The sequence below is a fragment of the Cervus canadensis genome, chromosome 31 (genome assembly GCF_019320065.1).
Source record: "Cervus canadensis isolate Bull #8, Minnesota chromosome 31, ASM1932006v1, whole genome shotgun sequence".
NCBI lineage: Eukaryota > Metazoa > Chordata > Mammalia > Artiodactyla > Cervidae > Cervus > Cervus canadensis.
The window spans coordinates 17,681,651-17,693,456 of NC_057416.1; the positions used below are offsets into that span (position 1 = coordinate 17,681,651).

Below are 11,806 nucleotides of genomic sequence, written 5' to 3' on the forward strand. Positions count from 1 at the left end.
AAGGCATAGGAATTATTAAAATCTTAAAGTCTTTATCAAGTGAGAAGAGAAGAGGACCCAGAACGAAGTCCCGAGGAATTCTAGCACTTAGAGTTTGGAGGTAAGGAAAGGAGATGGCAGGGAGGAGGGGGAGGATCTGAGCCAAAGAGAGGGGAAGAAAATCACCCAAGTGTAGAATCAAAGGAGCACACCCACCCCACCCCCACCACCCCCCGCCAAGAAAAGAGGAAGAGGTTTAATACTGAAAATTCCTCAGATCCCACTGAACTGAAAAATAAGAAGGCTATTGATGACTGTTATGTCTCAACTGTGTTCATCCAAAATGTATGTGTTGAAGTCCTATCCCCAAGACCTCACAATGTGACTATTTGGAGATAAGGCCTTTTAAAAGGTTATTGTTTAATTGTTAAGTCATGTCTGACTCTTTGCAACCCCGTGGACTATATCCACCAGTCTCCTCTGTCCATGGGATTTCCCAGGAAAGAATACTGGAGTGGGTTGCCATTTCCTCCTCCAGGGGATCTTTCTGAACCAGGGATCGAACCCACGTCTCCTGGCAGAGTCTGTACCATTGAGCCACCAGGGAAGCCCTAAGAATTACATAGCCCTGGATCAGACAGAGAAAGCTCAGGGGAACCTTATTTTAAAGGGATGACATTAAACCCAGCACAATAGGTGAATGAAGTTCTAATTAAGTGAGAGATGATGAAATTCAAAATGAAAGGCTTTCTTTCACTCAGGAATCTGAGGTTTGGTAGGGGGAGTGGGGAAAACCTAAAGATACAAAAATCAGAAGCCTTCTGGGGGCGGGAGAGATTATGAGAAGCATCAATTAGAACAGCTTTTTTCCAATTCAAATAGACTATTGGAACTCTCAGATCGCTAGGACTGAACTCTGATTAGGAAAAACTCTGGAGGAACTGCTCTCCAACTCCCTGGAGATCCCAAACATGATTTAGGTAAAAAGCTTTTAGTTTTACGGCTGGGGAAGGTAGCAGGAAAAGAAAATGAACTTCCTGCCAGTGATTCTTTCTCAAGCCCTGCCAATTCCCATGTCTGGGGAAACTAAAGAGTGTCCAACCTTGTACTGTAAGAGTGGCCACTGATCTCCAGCCTACCTGCGCTGGAGCATCCCGGCATCGTAAGGCTGCTGGCCGCCCAGCCTGGGATGGGGAGGAAGAATCCTGAGCTGCCATTCACCCTCCGCTGCACGACCTGTACGCCTGCCCAACAGGGCCATCAGCAGTAGGTGCCGGAGAGACACAGACCACTGGAGCAAGCAGCTGATGAAAAACAGAATCTTTTTCTCTTTGGCAGTTACGCCAATACCTGAAGCACGTCTCCTTCAGAGCTTTCCAAACCACTTCAAAAGCATGCTTTCTGGCATGGGTTGAGAAAGCCAGGCAAATAGCCCCCACGTGTATGGCCATCGGCCAAGATATTGATGAGGGGAGGCAGCCCAGGACCCACACTCAGGCCGTGGAGTGGTCCTTCTCAGAGCTCTCTTAGCTCCAGCAGACCTGGGCAGCATCTGAGGGAAGCAGAGTGGGGTTTTGTGATGTGCCTCCAGCCCAAAGGCGGCCAGTGTCCTAGACAACCAGCGCCACACTTCCCTGGACCCTGCCCACTTCCCGGTGGCCTGCTCAGGCCTCCTGACCCCAGATTTGCCTTGTGTCTCTGCCAAAACCAAGCAGCTGGGACTTCCCTGGTGGCTCAGTTCAATTCAGTTCAGTTCAGTCTTTCAGTTGTGTCTGACTCTTTGAGAGCCCATTAACCGCAGCACGGCAGGCCTCCCTGTCCATCACCAACTCCCAGAGTTTACCCAAACTCATGTCCATTGAGTCACTGATGCCATTCAGCCATCTCATCCTCTGTCGTCCCCTTCTCCTCCTGCCCCCAATCCCTCCCAGCATCAGGGTCTTTTCCAATGAGTCAACTCTTTGCATGAGGTGGCCAAAGTGTTGGAGTTTCAGCTTCAACATCAGTCCTTCCAATGAACACCCAGGACTGATCTCCTTTAGGATGGACTGGTTGGATCTCCTTGCAGTCCAAGGGACTCTCAAGAGTCCTCTCCAACAACACAGTTCAAAAGCATCAATTCTTTGGCGCTCAGCTTTCTTTATAGTCCAACTCTCACATCCATACATAGCCTTGACTAGATGGACCTTTGTTAGCAAAGTAATGTCTCTGCTTTTTAATAGCTGTCTAGGTTGGTCATAACTTTCCTTCCAAGGAGTATGCGTCTTTTAATTTCATGGCTGCAGTCACCATCTGCAGTGAGATTTTGGAGCCCAAAAAAATAAAATTCAGTGGTAATGAATCCACCTGCCAATGCAGGAGACACAGGTTCAACCCCAGATCCAGGAGATCCCACGTGCCAAAGAGCAACCACACCCATGAGACACTATTGCGCCTGTGCTCGAGAGCCGGGGAGCTGCAAGCACTGAGCCCACACGCCCTGGAGCCCGTGCTCCACAAGAGAAGCCAGCGCAATGAGAAGCCTGTGCACCACAACTAAAAGTAGCCCCCACTCACCACAACTCGGGGGAGAAAAAGAACATCAGAGTATTGTCGTGAGGGTTGAACATGAAGATGTTCAAAATTATTTAACACATCCAGTGCTTAACATAGGGTTGAGCGTACAGCAGGTAATCCATAAACATTTACAACCTTCCCAGTTCACGCACATCTCCAAATAGTGGAATTTCTGATTGAGACAAGAGATAGTTCCCAGAAGTCTTATGGGAGGCAGTCAAGTTTATTGCTAACCAATCAGGAAGTTTGCTGCAGATCAAAACATCCCTTTTATCACCAAGCCTAGAACTTGGTGAACAAGGGGGGAAACAATCAATATCCCTAAGAAGACACGAAAAGATTGACATCGTAACATAATTGGCTCACTGTACTTGTTCGCTCCATCTCCATTTAGATTTCAGTTCCACAAGGGTGAGCAAGTCGTCATAATGGCAGTGATTAAGATGGTATTTGGCCAAAGAACCCATCTCCACATGATGTCCCTAAGGAAGATATATATGTACAGACAACAAAGCACAGGAAAATAACAGTTTATTACTACCTGGAGATTTTCCCCAAATACACAGAGAGGTCACTGAGCTGAGTTGAATGCTGAAGGACTCTGTTTTGTGTGTGTGTGTGTGATCTGTTCAGTCATGTCCAACTCTTTGCAACCCCGTGGCCTATAGACCTCCAGGCTCCTCTGTCCACCAGATTCTTCAGGCAAGAATACTGGAATGGGTTGCCATTCTCTTCTGAAGGGGACCTTCCCAACCCAGGGATCAAACCCAGGTCCCCCGCATTGCAGGCAGATTCTTTACCATCTGAGCCACCAGGGAAGTCCTTGGTCAAATGCCAAAGCAAGCCAGAGACTCCTCCCACCTACTTCTCCCAAAGGTCAGACCCAAGTCTTAGATCTGGACACTCTCTTATGAGAAAGGGATGGAACACCTGTCAAGAGGAGGATGAGGACAGCAACCAGACAGAGAGTGGTCTTGAGGATGCCTGGGAAGCTTGCCTAGGTTTCATTTTATTCTTTCTTATTTGTTTTTGGTTGTGTGTTCAGTGAAAGAGAGTGGATCCTCTGCTGACAAGGATTAGAAAGCAGATGCATTTTATCCAGCATTTGAGGGAACGAAGGGGATTCAAAGAAAGAAATGATTAAACTTTTTCCCAAAAGGAGTAGTCGCAAGCTACATTAACTCTTCTGCTTGCCCATAAATCTTTACCTAGTCTCTAGAGGGACTTCCTTGGTGGTCCAATGGCTAAGAATCTGCACTCCCAATGCAGGGGGCCCGGGTTCAATCCCTGGTCAAGGAACTAGACCCCACATGCCATAACTAAGACCCAGTGCAGCCAAATAAAATAAATAACTTTTTTTTTTTAATCTTTACCTAGATCTGGGAAAGCTCAATGTCTACCCAGGGGCTCATAAAAGATCCTTAAACTTGACCAAGTATAAAAAGTCCTTTGGAGATGAAGTAAAAGGGAAGGGAAGGGTACAAGCTGTGGGATTTCTGTCCTGCACAAGCCAATAGTAACATCTCTACTTCTTACTGAACTGGTACACAGAGAGCCTTCAAAAGGTGCTTCCCCACTGACAATACCACAGGACTATTCCTCACCACAAACACTGAAGATTTCAAAGAACTTTTTTTTGTCTGTATTATGGTTCCCTCTTCACAGATTAAGTTGCTACCCAGAAGGAAGTGAGATTTCAAAAGGAAGAATGATAGCATTATCCAGGTCTTTAAAAAGCAGTGTTGGACAAAGGTAAATAGATCCTGGACTCAGAGAGACTTAGGATACACACTTCAGCTCTACCACTTATTGATTGTGTGATCTTGGGCAAGTTTCTCAAATTTAGTTCCTCAGCAAAATTGGACCAGTAAGAGGAGCCAACAGAAGGGTTTTGTGTGGATTTGTTTACAAATTCTATGGTGTGATTTCAAAGCATATGCTTTACCTGTAATGTTTTAAAGCCTCCTATGATATATTAAGCTATTAGAAGTCTCATGGATGTAATTCTGTAAAAATTCTGTAACTATAATGTGGCATAGATGAATGAATCTTTTGAGGAAATAGTCAAGTATGCTTTGTTTTTAAGAAATCCAGGCAGACAGTTTGGACAAGAATCAAGTCATAATTTCACATCATTTTTAGGGACTAGATCTTATCAGATGAGGTGCTATGGTCTACATGTTTGTGATTTCTCAAAATTCATATGTTACAGTGCTCGTTTCGGCAGCACATGTACTAAAATTGGAACGATACAGAGAAGATTAGCATGGCCCGTGCACAAGGATGACATGCAAATTCATGAAGCGTTCCATATTTTTCTGGTCAACCACTTGTAAAATAATGAAACTAGAACACCTTCTAACACCATACACAAAAATAAACTCAAAATGGATTAAAGATCTAAATGTAAGACCAGAAACTATAAAACTCCTAGAGGAGAACATAGGCAAAACACTCTCCGACATAAATCACAGCAGGATCCTCTATGACCCACCTCCCAGAATATTGGGAATAAAAGCAAAAATAAACAAATGGGACCTAATGAAACTTAAAAGCTTTTGCACAACAAAGGAAACTATAAGCAAGGTGAAAAGACAGCCCTCAGATTGGGAGAAAATAATAGCAAATGAAGAAACAGACAAAGGATTAATCTCAAAATATACAAGCAACTCCTGCAGCTCAATTCCAGAAAAATAAATGACCCAATCAAAAAATGGGCCAAAGAACTAAACAGACATTTCTCCAAAGAAGACATACAGATGGCTAACAAACACATGAAAAGATGCTCAACATCACTCATTATCAGAGAAATGCAAATCAAAACCACAATGAGGTACCACTACACGCCAGTCAGGATGGCTGCTATCCAAAAGTCTACAAGCAATAAATGCTGGAGAAGGTGTGGAGAAAAGGGAACCCTCTTACACTGTTGGTGGGAATGCAAACTAGTACAGCCACTATGGAAAACAGTGTGGAGATTTCTTAAAAAACTGGAAATAGAACTGCCATGTGACCCAGCAATCCCACTTCTGGGCATACACACTGAGGAAACCAGATCTGAAAGAGACACGTGCACCCCAATGTTCATCGCGGCACTGTTTATAATAGCCAGGGCATGGAAGCAACCTAGATGCCCATCAGCAGATGAATGGATAAGGAAGCTGTGATACATATACACCATGGAATATTACTCAGCCGTTAAAAAGAATTCATTGAATCAGTTCTAATGAGATGGATGAAACTGGAGCCCATTATACAGAGTGAAGTAAGCCAGAAAGATAAAGACCAATACAGTATACTAGCGCATATATATGGAATTTAAAAAGATGGTAACAATAACCTTATATTCAGGACAGAAAAAGAGATACAGATGCATAGAACAGACTTTTGCACTCTGTGGGAGAAGGCGAGGATGAGATGATCTGAGAGAATAGCATTGAAACATGTATATTATCAAGTGTGAAACAGATCGCCAGCCCAGGATGGATGCATGAGACAAGTGCTCAGAGCTGGTGCACTGGGAAGACCCAGAGGGATGGGGAGGTAGCTGGGAGGGGGGATCGGGATGGGGAACACATGTAAATCCATGGCTGATTCATGTCAATGTATGGCAAAAACCACTACAATATTGTGATTAGCCTCCAACTAATAAAAATAAATTTTAAAAAAAAAGAAAGAAAGAAAAATTAATATGTTACAGCTCTAACCTACAATGGGATGGCATTACAAACTTTCCTTCTGGGAGGTGATTTAGTTTAGGTAAGGTCATGACGGTGAGGAACTCATAATGGGATTCCTGTTCTTGTTGGAACAGGAAGCGAGCTCTCTCAGCATGTGAGGACAGGCGCCATCTGCAGATCAAAAAGCAGATCCTGACCAGACGTGGAATTTGCCTTCATCTTGGACTTCCCAGACCCTACAACTGAGAGAAATAAGCAGTTTCATGTTTACGATAATATGTTATAGCAGCCCAAGCAGATTAAGACATAAGAATTCTCTTAAAAAGAAAAAAAATCCAGTTTAGGGCTTCCCTGGTGGCATAGTGGATAGGAACCCACCTGCCAATGCCGGGTACATGGGTTCGATCCCTGGTTCGGGAAGATTCCACATGGCACGCGGGAGCTAAGCCCATACATCGCCAACTACGGAAGCCCGTGGGCCCTAGAGCCCGAGCTTCTCAACAGGAGACGCCACTGCGATGAGAAGCCTGCGCACCGCAACCAGAGCGCAGCCCCCACTCACTGCAACTAGAAAAAGCCCGTGCAGCAACGAAGACCCCGTGCAGCCAAAAATAAATAATAAATTTTTTTAATCCAGTTTAAATGCAATCACCTGTCATCGTGAGATGCTGTCTCCTCCCTCCTCCCTTGAACTATGAGCTCTAGGGCTACGGCTCCAAGGAGCCAAACCTCTGCCTACATCTGAAGAGCATGGCCCTGCTCCTGAAGGATGTTTCTATCAAACAGCCTAGCAAAGAGCCTCTACCAACCGGACCGAAGCATCCCCGTGCTGCTCGCCAGCCAGCATCTGCGGAGCACACCTCTGTGGGTTGTGTTGGATCTCCAAGATGATTAATCCTCCCTCCAGACTGGAGTCTCAGCTGCAGCTGAGACACCTACATGCTGGTGTCAGATTTGCCATTAACGCCCTGCTTAGCTTTGAGCTTTTTCTTTTTGTGAGGTTTTCCAGTAGTCATGTATGGACAGTTGGACTGTAAAGAGAGCTGAACACTGAAGAAATGATGTTTTTGAACTGTGGTGTTGGAGAAGACTCTTCAGAGTCCCTTGGATTGCAAGGAGATCCAACCAGTCCGTCCTGAAGGAGGTAAGTCCTGAATATTCATTGGAAGGACCGATGCTGAAGCTGAAAAACTCCAATACTTTGGCCACATGATGGGAAGAACTGACTCATTTGAAAAGACCCTGATGCTGAGAAAGATTGAAGGCAGGAGGAGAAGGGGATGACAGAGGAGGAGATGGTTGGATGGCATCACCGACTCAATGGACATGAGTTTGAGCAAGGTTAGGGAGTTGGTGATGGACAGGGAGGCCTGGCGTGCTGCAGTCCATGGGGTCGCAAAGAGTCGGACACAATTGAGGGACTGAACTGAGTTAGCTTTGAGCACCAGACTCTGAACACGTGGCCATGACCACGTGTTCTGGCCAGTGGCTTCTCTCCCAGTTCCAATGGCCAGGCCAGTCAACCTGATGCCCCATCAGCCTTGGCCTTCAGTGAACAGCAGATCAAGTCAAGTCCGTCCAAGTCAGAACAAGATGACCTGCTGGCTCCCCATCTAGGGTTTTTCCTCCAATCCAGCAGCATATATACTAAGTATATATATGAAACAACCAGGCTTGCTTTATTTGCATTTTCACATTTTGCCACTTCCTAGAATTCTCTTTTTTGAGAATCCTGACCTCCCAACATTCCATAATCCTCTTGAAAGGGACACAGTAAATATGCCGTCTGCACAGTGCAAACAGAAGCTGATTTCATTTTTCCATCATCTGAAAAGCACAGAAGGTAATTTCTAAGCCAGCAGTAAAATCTATTTATAAAGAAAGCTGATTTGTCTTCAGCACTTTCCAGCACAGAGTTCAATTTATTTCCTTACCATAAAAAGAACCATTACTTTTGTTAAGCAACTGTAGTTGGTACATTTTAAAAATGTTTTAATTAAAAAAAAAAAATCCCAATTTGCAAATTAGAGTGTAAATAGCTTTCTTAAAATGGCCCATTTCAGACCCAGTTTGGTGATTGATGATTTCACTGTGCTTCAAGGCAAATGATTTCACAGTCATTGGGTGTATAATATAATGATGTTTTTATGAAGCTGTTAGTATCACTAAAAATATAATTATTATAAATGAAATTATAAGGGAAAAAGAGAAATCTTCACACTGAAAATGCCAAATTTTGTACTAAATCATAAACCATGATTCTGTAAGAAAAACTACACATTTCTTCTATGGGACAAACCTAATTGCACCCTGAAAACCTAATAATAATGGAAAAGGACCTACAGTGATATCCTGAGTCCCTTGTGTTCCTGGGATCGGCTGCCTTGTTTTATTGGTAGGGAAACAGCACCACCTTGTGGACAAATAAGAAAATGGCTACATTTTGCTCAAGTAACATCAGATGGTGTTAAAAAAAAAACAACACACCAGTTCTTTCAAGTTTCTGAAGCGCTTTCTACATGAATAGTGTTATATTTGTATTTAGAGGACAGCATAGTATTGCTGATAGAGATTTATAAATGATCTCAAAGCGCATTCAGGGAAATACATCCTCTAAATACAGCTTCAAGGATGCTTTCTAAATTCCAAATTTGGTTATGGGTACTTTTTTTAAGCAACACTTAACTTTTTTACACATTTGCCCAACACATGCCTGCCTTTTGTAGTAATAATCTTTTAGGCTTCTATTGAATTTAGTAGATATCAAAGTGCTTTCACATCTATTATCATTTTTTTACACTTTTTATTTGGCATTGGGGTATAGTCGATCAACAATGTTGTGACAGTTTCAGGTGAAGAGTGAAGGGACTCAGCCATACACATACACACACCCGTTCTCCCCAAAACTCCCCTCCCATCCAGGCGTCCGCGTAACATTGAGCAGAGTTTCATGCGCTATACAGTAGGTCCTTGCTGGCTATTCGTTTTAAATACAGCGGTGTGTACATGTCCATCCCAAACTCCCTAACTATCCCTTTCCTCTGGCAACCGTTAAGTTCCTTCTCTAAGTCTGTGAATGTCTTTCTGTTTTGCAAGTAAGTTCATTTGGGTATGGGAACCCACTCCAGTACCCTTGCCTGGAAAATACCAGGAGCCTGGGAGGCGACAGTCCATGGGGTCGCAAAGAGTCGGACACGACTGAGCGACTTTCCTTACTTACTTACTTACTTACTTACTTACAAGACTGACTTTTAAGACAACCAGAAGCTACTTGAACAAAATGCAGCCATTTTCTTAGTTGTCCACAAGGTGGTGCTGTTGGTTGGGACTAAGCTTTTCTGATAGCTCAGCCTGGATAATTTTTTAACACAACCTGATGCTGCTTGACAGAGGAAGAGATGATTGGATGGCATCACCGATTCGATGGACATGAATTTGAGTAAGCTCCGGGAGTTGGTGATGGACAGAGAAGCCTGGCGTGCTGCAGTCCACGGGGTCGCAAAGACTTGGACACGACTGAGCGACTGAGTTGAACTGCTGCTGCTGCTCCTGCTAAGTCGCTTCAGTCGTGTCCGACTCTGTGCGACCCCATAGACGGCAGCCCACCAGGCTCCCCCATCCCTGGGATTCTCCAGGCAAGAACACTGGAGTGGGTTACCATTTCCTTCTCCAATGCATGAAAGGAAAAGTAAAAGTGAAGTCGCTCAGTCGTGTCGGACTCTTAGCGACCCCATGGACTGTAGCCCACCAGGCTCCTCCATCCATGGGATTTTCCAGGCGAGAGTACTGGAGCGGGGTGCCATTGCCTTCTCCAGAACTGATGCTACTTGAGCAAAATGTAGCCATTTTCTTATTTGTCCACAAAGTGGTGCTGATGGCTGGGACTACAACGTACTTTTTAATAAGTTGCTCACAGTAAAAGAAACCATCAAAAATAAAAGGGCAATCTACAGAAATGGAGAAAATACTTGCAAATCATACATCTGTTAAGGGATTAATATTCAAAATATATAAGAAATTCAATAGAAAAAACTATTTAAAATGGACAAAAGAACTGAATAGATATCTTTCCAAAGGCCAACAGGTACATGAAAAGGCAATGTCACTAATTATTCAGTTCAGTTCAGTTCAGTCGCTCAGTCGTGTCTGACTCTGCAACCCCATGAATCGCAGCACGCCAGGCCTCCCTGTCCATCACCAACTCCCAGAGTTTACTCAAACTCATGTCCATCGAGTCGGTGATGCCATCCAGCCATCTCATCCTCTGTCGTCTCCTTCTCCTCCTGCCCCCAATCCCTCCCAGCATCAGGGTCTTTTCCAATGAGTTAACTCTTCACATGAGGTGGCCAAAGTATTGGAGTTTCAGCTACAGATTATTATTAGGGAAATGCAAATCAAACCACAATGAAATATCACCTCAGACCTGGAAGACAAGAGACAATAGCTTGCTACAACATTTCACTTATACCTTTCTCAGGGCACTTTGATAGCTAATAATAATAGCTAATATTTATGATGCACAATTCATCAGAAATTTAAAAAGTCTTTTCCTATATTTCTCAATATTCATCATTACCCTAGGAGATATCCCATTTTACAGCAGAAGAAACACAGTTATGTGGAGGTTATATAACTTACAAATGAGGGAGACCTGGGTTCAATCCCTGGATAGGGAAGATAACCTGGAGAAGGGCATGGCAACCCACTCCAGTCTTCTTGCCTGGAGAATTCCAAGGACAGAGGAGCCTGAAGGACTGCAGTCCATGGGGTCGCAAAGAGTGGGACACGACTGACTTTCACACACACACACACACACACATACACACACACACACAACTTTACAAAGTCATCACACTCAGAAAGGCAGCAAAGTTTGTCTACCGCAGCAGGCTATCTCCAGCAGCTACGCTCTTATTTTTTTACTTTTTTGGCTGTGCAGGGTCTTCGTTGATGCACGCAGGCTTTCTCTAGTTGCAGTGAGTGGGGGCTCCTCTTGGTTGCAGTTTGAGGGCTTCTCATCGCGGTGGCGTCTCTTGTTGCAGAACTCAGGCTCTAGAGCACAGGCTCAGTAGTTGTGGCACATGGCTTAGCCGCTCCGCACGCAGATGTGGGATCTTCCCGGACCAGAGATCGAACCCATGTCTCCTGCACTGGCAGGTGGATTCTTTGCCACTGAGTCACCAGGGAAGCCCTAAACTCTTAGTTATATGTTATATCACATCTCACTGCACATTATTTATTTAGATAAAGGCCCTCAGGATCAGACCCTGAGTCAAAACGTCTTTTGTATTTTCCTGCCACCAAGTGGTGTAGGAGACAAGAAACTGACATCCAAAGGCCTGCTGTTCCTTCTCACCCAGCCCGTCTGCTTCTGTCTTTCTGTCACAGCCCAACCTCGTCAAGTCACACTCTTCCGCTCCCTCCATTATCATACACCAGGCTTTAGAATCTTAATATTTTAACTGATGTTTAGGCAAGGTCTATTGTGAAGCAGGCATTGGTCGTGGGTGTAAAGGAGACAAGGATAAATAAGCACGTGGTTCCTGTGCTTTAAAAAGCACACAGTTAAGTTTTAGGATGAGAAATGAAGG

At 44.3% G+C, this 11,806-nt stretch overlaps 1 non-coding gene across 1 annotated transcript; it reads left to right on the top strand.

Moving 5' to 3' along the window:
• The first annotated feature begins 4,746 nt into the window (after window positions 1–4,746).
• On the top strand, window positions 4,747–4,853 carry LOC122432659. The gene has a single exon (XR_006266923.1). It is a non-coding gene; the product is annotated as a U6 spliceosomal RNA (small nuclear RNA).
• The last annotated feature ends 6,953 nt before the right edge of the window (window positions 4,854–11,806 follow it).